The sequence below is a fragment of the Amphiprion ocellaris genome, chromosome 22 (assembly GCF_022539595.1).
Source record: "Amphiprion ocellaris isolate individual 3 ecotype Okinawa chromosome 22, ASM2253959v1, whole genome shotgun sequence".
NCBI lineage: Eukaryota > Metazoa > Chordata > Actinopteri > Pomacentridae > Amphiprion > Amphiprion ocellaris.
The window spans coordinates 19,605,781-19,619,036 of record NC_072787.1 but is presented as its reverse complement, the minus strand read 5'-3'; positions in this window follow the sequence as shown (position 1 = coordinate 19,619,036).

The following is a 13,256-nucleotide window of genomic DNA, read 5'->3' as shown; positions in this document are numbered from 1 at the left end:
TATATCACCTGACCCCACGTCTCTCTTTACAAAGATAAATCTCATTTGCTGTGTCTGTAGCAAGACCTCTGACAGATGGATTTAATAGTACATTTTAAGAACAATCAAGGTCTCCATATTGTATGAATTTATTTCATAATCCCTGCTTACTGGTTGGAAAAACGTAACACCCAACATATTCGGATAAACTAAAGCACTCGTTGATTGATTAAAGGGATCAAAACAACAGATGTTTATGGAGGCAACCTCTGACTGAAATCTCTGGATGTTACAGACAAGCAGTGGCAAGACTCGTCAGTCTGATAACTGAGAAATGAGTTTTGCATATTTCTGATGAATGGTCTGACTCCACCTCATTGTTACTCTGCTATAGGAGAAGAAAAAATGTGGCATGTTTGTATTTCCTTAAACCAGTCATAGTCTGCTTGTGTTGAGCTAAGCAAAGGTTGGGGCATCGGTGTTTGATCAAAAATAGTGACACGTGGAATAGTTTCAGTGCAACATTTGCATGCAAGGAGGTGAGCACTATGTAAACAAGAAAAGCACTCAGTGACCGCAGTACTCCACCAAGATTGCTCAGTCATTGTGTCATTTCTGACCGATTAAATCTTGAAAAAATTCAAGGCAGAAATCACGGCACTATAGAATGTGGACATTTAATATAGATGTACCCATAAACAAAATGACCTTGCGCTGAGCACAGGTGTGTGTTATGCATGTGTACGTCATGTACGGATACCGTATCACGTGACCTAAATATGTTGCAGGCAGCGGGAATTGATGGGACTCTGAAAACCCCCACAATTTAATCAATTGTTCCTTGTATCATTTCCGACGGATAAATCCTGATAAGTTGGCAGTGATGGATTTGTAATAGGATCGCAATCATGTGATCATCAGCAGGCAGCTGACATAGTGTTCACTTGTTGTCATAGTTACAGTGACACCATGTCGCTATCTCACAATGATACAGAAATCTTTAACAAATCCGTGGATCCAGACTACAAGCTGCATCACTGCCAAAATCTACCCAGTTGGTCCTTTTGTCATTTCTGACCTTCTCTGAAAATTTTATCCAAATCCACTATTCCGTTTTTGAGTAATGTTGCTAACAGACGAACAGACAGACAAACCATCGATGATCGTCTCATAACTCCACTGAGTAAAAATGGCTCATTCACAGAAAAAACTAGCAGAACTGTCTTCCTGCAAGATCCAAATTTTCAGTGTGTTCTAGTTGTTTTCTGTAGCTCTTAAAAAGGAGAAGAAAGGAGAAAACTGCATAAAATGCATTGTAGAAATGGCAAGTTTATACCCTACGTCTACATCCGATAAGTCACATTACTGAGAAAATGGAAGTGATGGTTCCTTCAAATGTGAAAGGGTCTATTTTGACCAAAACCAAGATGTTTTCCCGAACGTAACCAAGCAGTTTAGTTGCATAATCGCAAACAAACAATGACTAAAAATAAAATAGATATAAAAATAAACTGAATTATAAGCTACATAGTTACCTAACAGTTCGAGCTCATGACCTTCAAATGTGAATTTTGTAACACTGTCCCCACAAAATGATATTCCTATACTATTATACTGCATTCCAAGTTAGGTGTAAACATAATTATTGTGGGTTTGCATCAATCTATCTATCCAATCATATATTAAACAGGTCGGGACATGTCATCTCGATTACCCAGAAAATGCTTGAAAATTGTAGTGAAAGGGTCGCATTTTAACACAAACTATGACATTTTTTCCCACAGTAACCAAGTAATTTTGCTGCTTAACCTTAGCCAAGCTTAAAAGGTGTCCATAATTCTCTAAACCGAGCTCTTGTGTCTTTACCTAACCAGAAAGTGAGTGAAAACCAGAGATAAGCGATGAGAAGACAAACTCCGGTTTTCTGAGGGCAAGTCCAGTTGCTAGTTCCCTTAAAAAAATAGTTGTGAATGCATTTTAGTTGTATAGGAATGTAATTTCAAGGAGACAGGGTTAGGATTTTGTTGCTTATCATACCCTAATTTGCAAAAAATGCTCACAAATGTCTCTTTGAGAGTGATTGGCAGTCAATACATTCCATCCTTTAGCTGTGTGAACATGTAACGTAAAACAAACTGCAAGTGAAGCTCTCTGCTGCTGTCAGCGTCAAAGACAACAAGGATTTCTGCAGCCAGTCTAGTCGGTTTAACATTCTGCTGTTCTCAGATCAGCTCCAGTCCGGTCCTCTTAAACACAGATGGCTCTCAGGGAGGGACGACGTCTGCCGGGTGACTGACTGTTTGCCATCTCAGCATTTTGCTTGCGGTTAAGTGAAGGCCGTTCATTGTGCTTTGGGCTCCAGTGTCTGACTCTTACCTGGGATTATGTCTCTCCATTAGTTAATCACCCTCACACTAAACCTCCTAAGCCCAGCGCTTGAACAATAGAAAACATCTCATACAATTAATCAGCATTTTACAGCCTCGTATTATTCGTACGGCCGATAAATTTGTCATCTCTGCTGTGACATCTGCTGAGTTTTATCTCTTAGAAGGGAGTCTGGCATCCACATGGCAGACATTTTAAGTAAATTACTGAACACATTCCCACCGCTGCAGGCATGATCACTTTTATTGTCGTAAAAAAGCTGCTTTGATGTGTGAGGCTGTAACACTTGGCAGGCAGTAAACATCCCAACTTGAAGGGAACACGGTTGCGTAGTTATTTCTAGATAACACTTCTGTATCACTCACCCTTGATTGACCTGTTGCTCAATTTACCCAGAGTCCAAAGCACTGGGTCACTCTGACCACATGTGGTGGTCACACAGAACGAGTAAAATCCTAAAAAAACCCAGAAAAAACAGCTTTCCGGCATGAGCTCATCGCATTCGGCAATGATTAATGAAGTTTCCCCTGATATGGTGACATATCGAGTGTTCGGTTTTGTCACAGAAAGCACTTCTTCTGTAGCAAATAGTGATGATGCAGGAAATTCTGGATAAATAAATTTATACGACAATAAAAAAAAAAGAAGCCAGTAAGCTGACAGTAAGCTCCAAAGTTTAACAACCCGCAAGCTCTTTATTCCTGCTTTCCCAAGTGAGACCAAAAAAAAAAGAGAGCGAAGGCATGAGAGAGTGTTAACTGTCTTCTGTAGAGCCATTCATAGTCTCTCTACCGCTAGAAATGCTGGTGAGGAATTCAGGGAATGCAACTTCTCGGCAGAGATCAAAAGGGTTGAACATTAACTGCGCTGAACTTTTCAGCCCTCCAGTGCTGCTCCCAGGGACTGCCTCTCAAGTTCAAGGGTCCCGCAGGAGCCCCATTCAATGCTCAGTGTCAATAACAGGTACGTCACATGGAGCGGTTACACGTGAATCATCCACTTTTTTCCTGCACCCGACCAACCCGCTTCAAGCCGCACACATTTATATACCAGGAAACTCACAAACGATTACCTTTTACTCTCCGTCCGGGGGCGGCGTGAAGGTAATAAACACAACCAAGCGCGGGAATAATCAGCAAAGCATGACCACGATTATTTTTCTTTAAATCCTCTGCAGCAGTTATCTGAACTTCTCCGTTTTGCAACATGTGTTTTGCAAGAGCTGCCAGGTTTTAACCCGAGGTGACAACCGCTCTTGAGATGAGCTTTCAACACCGATCTAACACCTGCAGTATTCAAAGCCTGCAGAGGTTTGTCTTTGTCGGACACTTTGAATAAACCTGACTGGGTGCCTCCCGTATCTAGAAACTGTCAGAGCCGCCCGCAAATGAGTGGGCCTAAAGATAAATGATGCAGATTAGCCATCATAAATAAGTGATCTTTGCACTGAGATGCCTCTTGGTACTCACAGTCCACCTGCTGATGGCATTTAGGGCAAGACGTTATTAGTGAATGAGCAAATTCGATTCACGCCGGTTAAATTTCCTTTGCTTTATTTCAGGCCTCATAAGGAAAGGATTGAAGAAAGGGAACACAGTTTGATTGATTGGACAAAAAGTAAAGGGTACAACTCATCCAGTGTGCACACACACACCCATAATACAGCTGAGGAGGGATTAGTGTCAAAAGCTACAACTATCGTACATACAGTATCTTTTTGCGAAGTCTTTGGCAGCGTTCCCAGGTAGTAAGCAGCTACTACTGAACAGGACTTTGGGCGGGTGCCATGTTTTGACAGTGAGGGATGGGGACATCCATGCAGCAGCTGTGGGTCTCTGTCACAGGGCAGCAACGGGAGGTAAGATGGTTCACTGGGTGACGCTGTGGTCGAGGCTCAACCAGCTTCCTGCTGGGGGGACAGATTTATGACCCAGCAAATGATATGTTAAAGCAGGATGCTTCGAGGAGCCGGAAGCCAAGGCGTGGACATATCTGCTACATCTGCTATGCTTGAACTTAATATAACAGTTTGCGCCATATTTAAAAATACACAAATATAATTTCCAGATGGCATCTATTTAGGGTGGATATCCGAATGCGTTCATGCATTGTTGCCCTCTACATTCCAAATATAAGAAAGATGACCTGACAAATCACACATGGACATTTAAACCTGGCGTATTTCCCGTTAACGTGACTTGGCCCTTTGCTAACTCCGCACTCTACGCCTCTGTTGTACAGATTTAGAGAAACAAGAATTCACACATTTCAACTCATATCATGGTGACGGCACAAGTTTCCTGCGGCTTTCAAAAAAACCCTAACTTTTCTTTGAAACATTTTAAACGTTTATTTTTGAATTTGACCACAAGTAAACTGAAAAATAGCCATCTACATCATGTATTGAGTATCTACATCTACGACAACTTGCTGGCCTCCACTTTTCAGATAACCTTTCACAAGCTTCTTCTGTTATTCCTGACAGAACTGCAGTGACAGATTCAGGTTTGTAGGCCTCCTTTTGGAACATCCTTTTTTAGTTCTGCCCACAAATTTTCTATTGGACTGAGGTCCTCCAATACCTTGACTTTTCTCTCTTTAAGCCATTTTGCCATGTCTTCAGAAATGACTGGAAGTCATTATTCATCTCAAGACCAATTTGTCTTGAGGTGTTGCTTAAATACTTCCTCATAAGTTTCCTTCCTCATGATCTTACACTATAAAAGTTCAAAAGTTTGGGGTCACCAGGCAAATTCCTGTTTAAAACTCACACTTTTATTCAGGCGCTAACATAATTGCACAAGAGTTTTCTAGTCATCAGTGAGCCTTTCAGCACCATTAGCTAACACAATGTAGTATTAGAACACAGGAGTGATGGTTGCTGGAAATGTTCCTCTGTACCTCTATGGAGATATTCCATTAAAAATCAGCCGTTTCCAGCTAGAATAGTCATTTACCACATTAACAATGTCTAGACTGGATTCCTGATTAATGTTATCGTCGTTGAAAAAAAACTGCTTTTCATTCAAAAAGTAAGGACATTTCTAAGTGACCCCAAACTTTCGGTCAGTAGTGTATGTGTTTTGTGAGGTGCACCAGTCCCTCTTGCAGCAAATCACCGAACAAAATGATGCTGCCTCCTCCGTGCTTTACAGTTTTAATGGTGCTTTTTGACTATAATGGTCATCATTACCAAAAAATTAGATTTTTGTTTCATTAAGCCAAAGGAAATTTCTCCAGGAAGTATGATCTTTATCTACATGTTCAAGTGCAAACTGTAGTATGTTTTTTTGAAGCAGTGGCTTCTTCCTTGCCGAGAAGTCACTCAGGTTATGTCAATATACACAGATCAGGCATAACGTTATGACCACCTGCCTGATATTGTGTTGGTCCCCTTTATGCCGCTAAAACTCCTCTGATGGATGGGGATGGATACAGAACCTCTTGGGATGCCCTGTGTCACTGGGATGGTGGCAGTGAATTCTGTGGGTCCTGTGGGTTGCAGGGTGGGACCTACCTAGATCAGGCTTATCCTGGCAACTGGCATCAAGGACTGCTGCTGTCATTGCAGGGTTGGGAGGGGGTGCTTGACCTGCAATGTTTAGGTGGGTGGTACATGTCAGGACTCAAGGTGTCCCAGCAGAATGATGCATTATAACAAGACGATCGATGTTATTCACATCACCTGTCAGTGGTCATAATGTTGTGGCTGATCGGTATAGGACTTGTTTAATGTACATGTTTAATCCAGCGTCTTTCCATGGTTCTTTCTTTTGTTCTGGGATTAATTTTCTAACCAAAGTACTAGAATTGTAATTTAGTAAATTATTGATGAAATAGTCACTGAAACGGTTAAAAAATGAATTTTAATGACTTCCTGCTAAGTGTATGCAAACTTCCAATTTCAACTGTAGATTGCTAATAAAATGAAGAAACCTTAAACAGCATTACCACTTCACAGATTTATACATTGTAAGTAAATGTAGTTGCTGTCTGGAGCTGTTGCTGTTCAGTTTTTTTTTTTTTTGCTCAGATTCATATATTCATTGGCTACATAAATCTGAGGCTCATAACAACTGAAGCGTTTGATATACAGTGTTATAGGTACTGATATAGGACTGTTTTGGTATTGTTTTACCTCAAATCCTAAACTAAAATTGGCAATTTTAAAAGTGACAGTAGATTTGATCTTATTCTGTATTTTAATGGACGGACCACCTTTTGTTTACATGTTTTTTACAAACTCACACACACACAATAATAAGGATTTGGGCAGGATTTTGTTATTATATAATGTAGTTTTAGTCAAACAGTGCATTGCTTCACAATTTTACATACAAAGACAATAAAAATTCCAGTATTTTCCTGAAACAGACACAAATTCCCTGAGAAAGGAGACTCAGCTGTTTCTGATTTCTCTAGTTTTTTTTTTTTTTTTGATAAAAGCAGTTATGCATATGATTATATAATATTAGCTGTATAGACAATCCATCAGATGTGATCAAAAGCTCCTGAAAGCACCTTCAGTGGCCCTTGGGGACTGGCAGTCACATGCACTTGAATATTTGACAACCCATCAAAGACAAGAACAGGCTGAAATGCAAGAAAAAAAAAGAAAAGAAAAAGCTGCTCATAATTAGCAGGGGTGCTTTTTGCCCCCTAATTTTACAGACTTTTCATGAACCATCGAGGGCGCTTCTGCCCTTAGCCATTGGTAATGGCTGACCCTGGTTAGTGTGTGTGTGTGTGTGTGTGTGTGTGTGTGTGTGTGTGTGTGTGTGTGTGTGTGTGTGTGTGTGTGTGTGTGTGTGTGTGTGTGTGTGTGTGTGTGTGTGCTTATGTAAATCATTTCGTCTGATTTCTTCACTCATCTTGCAGTCTAGTTATCAGATAACTGTCTAAAAGCCTCACAATCTCCCCGACGGAGGATGGTCCTGGAGCTGTGGGATACGTTCTGCTGATATGTACAGGTTTACTCTCAGGTGTGAACCTTGAACCTTTTCTTTCACTACAAGGAGAGCAGTGCGGCTTTAGAGACTCTGACTGGAACGCAGTACTCCGCCAAGGCTGTCCATTCCCCCATGTGACATTGTCAGAAATGCAGCATTTTTGAGTAGAAATACAGCATTTTTTAATTGGTTATTGATGAACAGAAATCCCAGCAACATAGATTTAATATAGATGTACCCACAAACAAAATGACCTTGCACAGGTGTGTGTTGTGCATGTGTACGTTATGTACGGACATCGAATCGCGTGACCTAAATATGTAGCGGGCGGCTGGAATTGATGGGACTTGGAAACACCCCCACAACTTAATCAATTGCTCCTTGTATGATATCTGACGATGTCTCATTGTAGCTCTTTGTGGCCATTTTGCCTGTTGTAGTTGTTTTTTTTTGTCTGATTGTAGTCGTTCAGCCTGTCGTAGATGTTTTGTGTCTGTTCTTAGTCATTTCCTCTCTCATTGTAGTTGACTTGTGTCTCATTGTAGTTGTTTTGTGCCTATTTTTTGGCATTTTTTCTCTTATTGTCATTTTGTGTCTGACTGTAGTTGTTTTGTGTCTGATTGTAGTTGTTTTGTGTCTCATTGTAGTTGTTTTCTGTCTCATTGTAGTTGTTTTGTGTCTATTTTTAGTCATTTTCTCTCTCATTGTAGTCATTTTGTCTCTGATTGTTGCTATTTTATGTCTTTGGAGTTGATTTGTTTCTATTTTTGTAATGTTGCTTGTAATTGTAGCCATGATTTCAGTTGTTTCGAATATCTTTGTAGTTGATTTTTGTCTCTTTTTTGTAATTTTGTAAATTACAACGTTTTAGATGACATACTAAGCTATGATGTTTTAGTGACGTTTTGGATGACATACTAAACTATAACATCGTTTTCCACATTTAGGATGGCATCCTGTGACATTTTTTTCCAAATTGTTTTTTGGGACCTTCTGTTGGTTTTATTCAATAGGTAAGTCCAGAGGAAGACAGGAACGCAGGGAAGACCTGCAGTAAAAGATCATGAGCTGGAATTGAATCCGCATCTCTGACACAGTCCTGTTTATGAGTCGCCCTCTCAACCAGTTGAGCTACCTGGGCACCCTTTTTTCTGTTTTTGGACGACATAATAAACTTTGACGTTTTTGATACATTTTGGACAACATACTAAACTATGACGTTTTGGTCACATTTTGGACGACATACTAAACTATGATGTTTTTGTCACATTTTGTACGACACACTAAACTATAACATTTTTGTCACATTTTGGACCACATACTAAACTATGACATTTTGGTCACATTTTGGACCACATACTAAACTATGACGTTTTTTTGACATTTCGGACGACATACTAAACTATGACGTTTTTTTGACATTTCGGACGACATACTAAACTATGACGTTTTTTTCCACATTTTGGACGACATACTAAACTATGATCTTTTTTTGACATTTTGGACGACAAATTAAACTGTGACATTTTTGTCATATGTTGGATGACATACTAAACTATGACGTTTCTGTGACATTTCGGACGACATACTAAACTATGACGATTTTGTCACATTTTGGACGACATACTAAACTATGACGTTTTAGTGACATTTTGGACGACATACTAAACTATGACATTTTTGTGAAATTTTGGGCGACATACTAAACTATGACGTTTTACTGACATTTTGGACCACATACTAAACTATGATGTTTTTGTCACATTTTGGACCACATACTAAACTATGACATTTTGGTCACATTTTGGACCACATACTAAACTATGACGTTTTGGTCACATTTTGGATGACATACTAAACTATGACATTTTTGTCACATTTTGGACGACATACTAAATTATGACGTTTTGGTCACATTTTGGACCACATACTAAACTATGACATTTTGGTCACATTTTGGACGACATACTAAACTATGACGTTTTTGTCACATTTTGGACGACATACTAAACAATTTTTGTCACATTTTGGACCACATACTAAACCATGACGTTTTTGTCACATTTTGGACGACATACTAAACCATGACGTTTTTGTCACATTTTGGACGACATACAAAACCATGACGTTTTTGTCACATTTTGGACAACATACTAAACTATGACTTTTTTGTCACATTTTGGACCACATACTAAACCATGACGTTTTTGTCACATTTTGGACGACATACTAAACCATGACGTTTTTGTCACATTTTGGACGACATACTAAACCATGACGTTTTTGTCACATTTTGGACGACATACAAAACCATGACGTTTTTGTCACATTTTGGACAAACATACTAAACTATGACGTTTTTGTCACATTTTGGACCACATACTAAACCATGACGTTTTTGTCACATTTTGGACGACATACTAAACCATGACGTTTTTGTCACATTTTGGACGACATACAAAACCATGACGTTTTTGTCACATTTTGGACAACATACTAAACCATGACGTTTTTGTCACATTTTGGACGACATACTAAACTATGACATTTTTGTCACATTTTGGACCACATACTATACTATGACATTTTGGTCACATTTTGGACGACATACTGAACGATGACATTTTTGTCACATTTTGGACCACATACTAAACTATGACGTTTTTGTCACATTTTGGATGACATACTAAACTATGACATTTTGGTCACATTTTGGACCACATACTAAACTATGACGTTTTTTTGACATTTCGGACGACATACTAAACTATGATGTTTTTTTCCACATTTTGGACGACATACTAAACTATGATCTTTTTTTGACATTTTGGACGACATACTAAACTATGACATTTTTGTCACATTTTGGACGACATACTAAACTATGACATTTTTGTCACATTTTGGACGACATACTAAACTATGATGTTTTTGTCACATTTTGGACCACATACTAAACTATGACCTTTTTTTGACATTTCGGATGACATACTAAACTATGACATTTTGGTCACATTTTGGACCACATACTAAACTATGACGTTTTTGTCATATTTTGGACCACATACTAAACTATGACGTTTTTTTGACATTTCAGACGACACACGAAACTATGACGTTTTTTTGACATTTCAGACGACATACTAAACTTCGACGTTTTTTTGACATTTTGGACGACATACTAAACTGTGACGTTTTTTTTCACATTTTGGACGACATACTAAACTATGACATTTTTGTCACATTTTGGACGACATACTAAACTATGACATTTTTGTCACATTTTGGATGACATACTAAACTATGATGTTTTTTCCACATTTTGGACCACATACTAAACTATGACGTTTTTGTCACATTTTGGACCACATACTAAACTATGACGTTTCAGTCCAATTTTAGAAATCTTCAGGAGAGGATGTCTCCTCATCTTCAGGAGAGGATGTCCCCTCATCTGTCATCATTCATCTCTAAAATATTCTTTAAGAACATTCACATAAAAATCGGTGAAGTTTTTACGTGGACAAAATTGTTGGTACCCCTCGGTTAATGAAAGAAAAACCCACAATGGTCACAGAAATAATTTTAATCTGACAAAAGTAATAATAAAAATTCTATGAAAATTAACCAATGAAAATCAGACATTGCTTTTGAACAGTGGTTCAACAGAATTATTTTAAAAAATAAACTCATGAAACAGGCCTGGACAAAAATGATGGTACCCTTAATATTTTATTGCACAACCTTTTGAGGCAATCACTGCAATCAAACCATTTCTGTAAGTGTAAGAGAAGAAAAAAGACAAAAACTAATATTTTCAGCTGAAGACAGACTTTGTGATTTTTCTGCTCACATCTGTTGTTGTAAACTTACTCTTTCAAATAAATAGCCTCCTAACCCCCTGGAAACCAGCGTTTGTCCTGTTTTTGTGTTGCCCCTCGGCGACCCTAGACAGCCGGGTCCTAATGTTTTTTGAGCAACACACCATACTATGACGTTTTTACAATGATGATTCTACTATGGAACCAGTTTGACATGTTCAGGTGTTCTTTGTGTGAAAACTCAGAGATTTCAGGTATCAGAAGGTGGTTTTCAACTTTCTTTATTAACTTTCTGCTTCAACTTTAAATTAAATTTACTTCACTAAGCCAGCCCTCTGGACTTCCAGTAAGCTGTGTTCCTATTGGCTGTCCAGGTGGCTGCTTGGTGTTATCAGGAACACCTGAGCAGCTCAGTGTCTTCCTGCTTTATTTAGCTGCAGACAAACATTTCCTCTGCTTCTGTTCACCAGTGAACCGGGTTTGGCTCCATTGCTTTAGTTTGTGCTTTAGGCGTTGGCTTGCAGCTTCCAGCAGTAAAATTGTCTTTAATGTGTTTCTTGGTGTGTTTTAGGGCTTTGTACTGGATAGTTGTCTTGGTAAATGTGGTTCTTTAGCCACAGTTAGCACATGGTGCTAATGTGTGCAATGATTAGTGGATTTGGTACAGCTGAGTTGTGTCTTTATCTTGGCTGTAGTGAGTCTTCAGAGGTTTTTGGTCAGACACATTTTGTGTTCTTGGTTGTCCAGAAGGTAAGAGTTCCTGTCCTGATTCTCTGTTCTCAGAGGTTCTCTGGTAGGCTGCAGGAGACTTTAGCGTTTGGGTTGTGCTAGTTTGGTTTTTGTATGGTTTCATTTGGACGACTATCTTGAGGCCCCTCCATGTGGTTTAGTGAGGTTTTCTGGACAAATTCTACAAAGCAACCTGCAGCAGAAGAGACTTTGTTGGTTCTTCTGTCGCTCTGCAATTTCCAGTTTCCTTAGACTGAATATCAAGTTTATATTTTAAATGATTTCCCATGTGAGCCCAAGAAGACTTCAATAAAGTCCCTCCATCCCCTGGACACAACAGATTTTATTACCATGTTAAATCTTTCTTTTTTAAAATATGTTATTGAGTTTTAATCATAGTTTTAGTGTAGTTTTTTCTTTTTGCTTGTTTAGTTTTGTCATCTGTGTGAAAGGTGCTAAACAAATAAAGTTGAATTGATTCACTGAACAATTGACTAACTCATGATTGTGACAACAGAAGTATTTTCATTGTGATTTAAGGGTTTGTTTAATTTTTAAGGTTGGGGTTAAAATCTTGACAGAAAAAAAGATTAAAGAAACAAACTACAATAAAAAAGCAATTAAAGGAAAAAAGCATTTAAGACAAAACTTTTAAAAAGAAAATTAAACATTAAATACAATTAAATTATATTAAACAGACAAAATACTTAATTACATAATTAAACAGAAGATACAAAACATGTAATTATGAAAATAAACAAATTTGTTTTTAAACAAAATATTAAACATTAAAGATGAAATATTATAGATAATTAAACATTTAAAAAATACAAAACATTTAATTAGATTATTAAACCTTTAAAAAGACAAAACATTTAATTAAAAAATTAAATGTTTATTTAGAAAATTAAATCCTAAAGACAAAACTTTAAATAGGAATTAAACAGAGAATACAATGAAGCATTTAAAAAGAAAATTGCACATTAAAAGGTGGTAAAACATTTAAAAAGAAAAACCTTAAAGATTTAATCGAAAAATTAAACATTGGGAAGGCAAAGGAAAATTTTCAAACAAGCCGATAAAACATTTGAAAAAAAAAAACAAACATTAAAAAGACAAAACATTTGGAAATCAAATCAGACATTAGAAAAGAATAAAAGGTGAGAAAAGAGCAAAACTAAACATTTAAGAAGAATCAAACTAAAGACAAAACATTTGAAAAGACAACAGTTAGACTTTAGAAGATCAAAGTAAACAGAAGAAACAATAAAACGATCAAAAAGAGCAAAAACAGATCAAGGTGTTTTCTAGTCTGAAATGAAAACATCAAGTTGTTTTTTCAAACATTTCCTCTTTCTATGTTCTTGGTTTGATTGTGGACAGATTTACT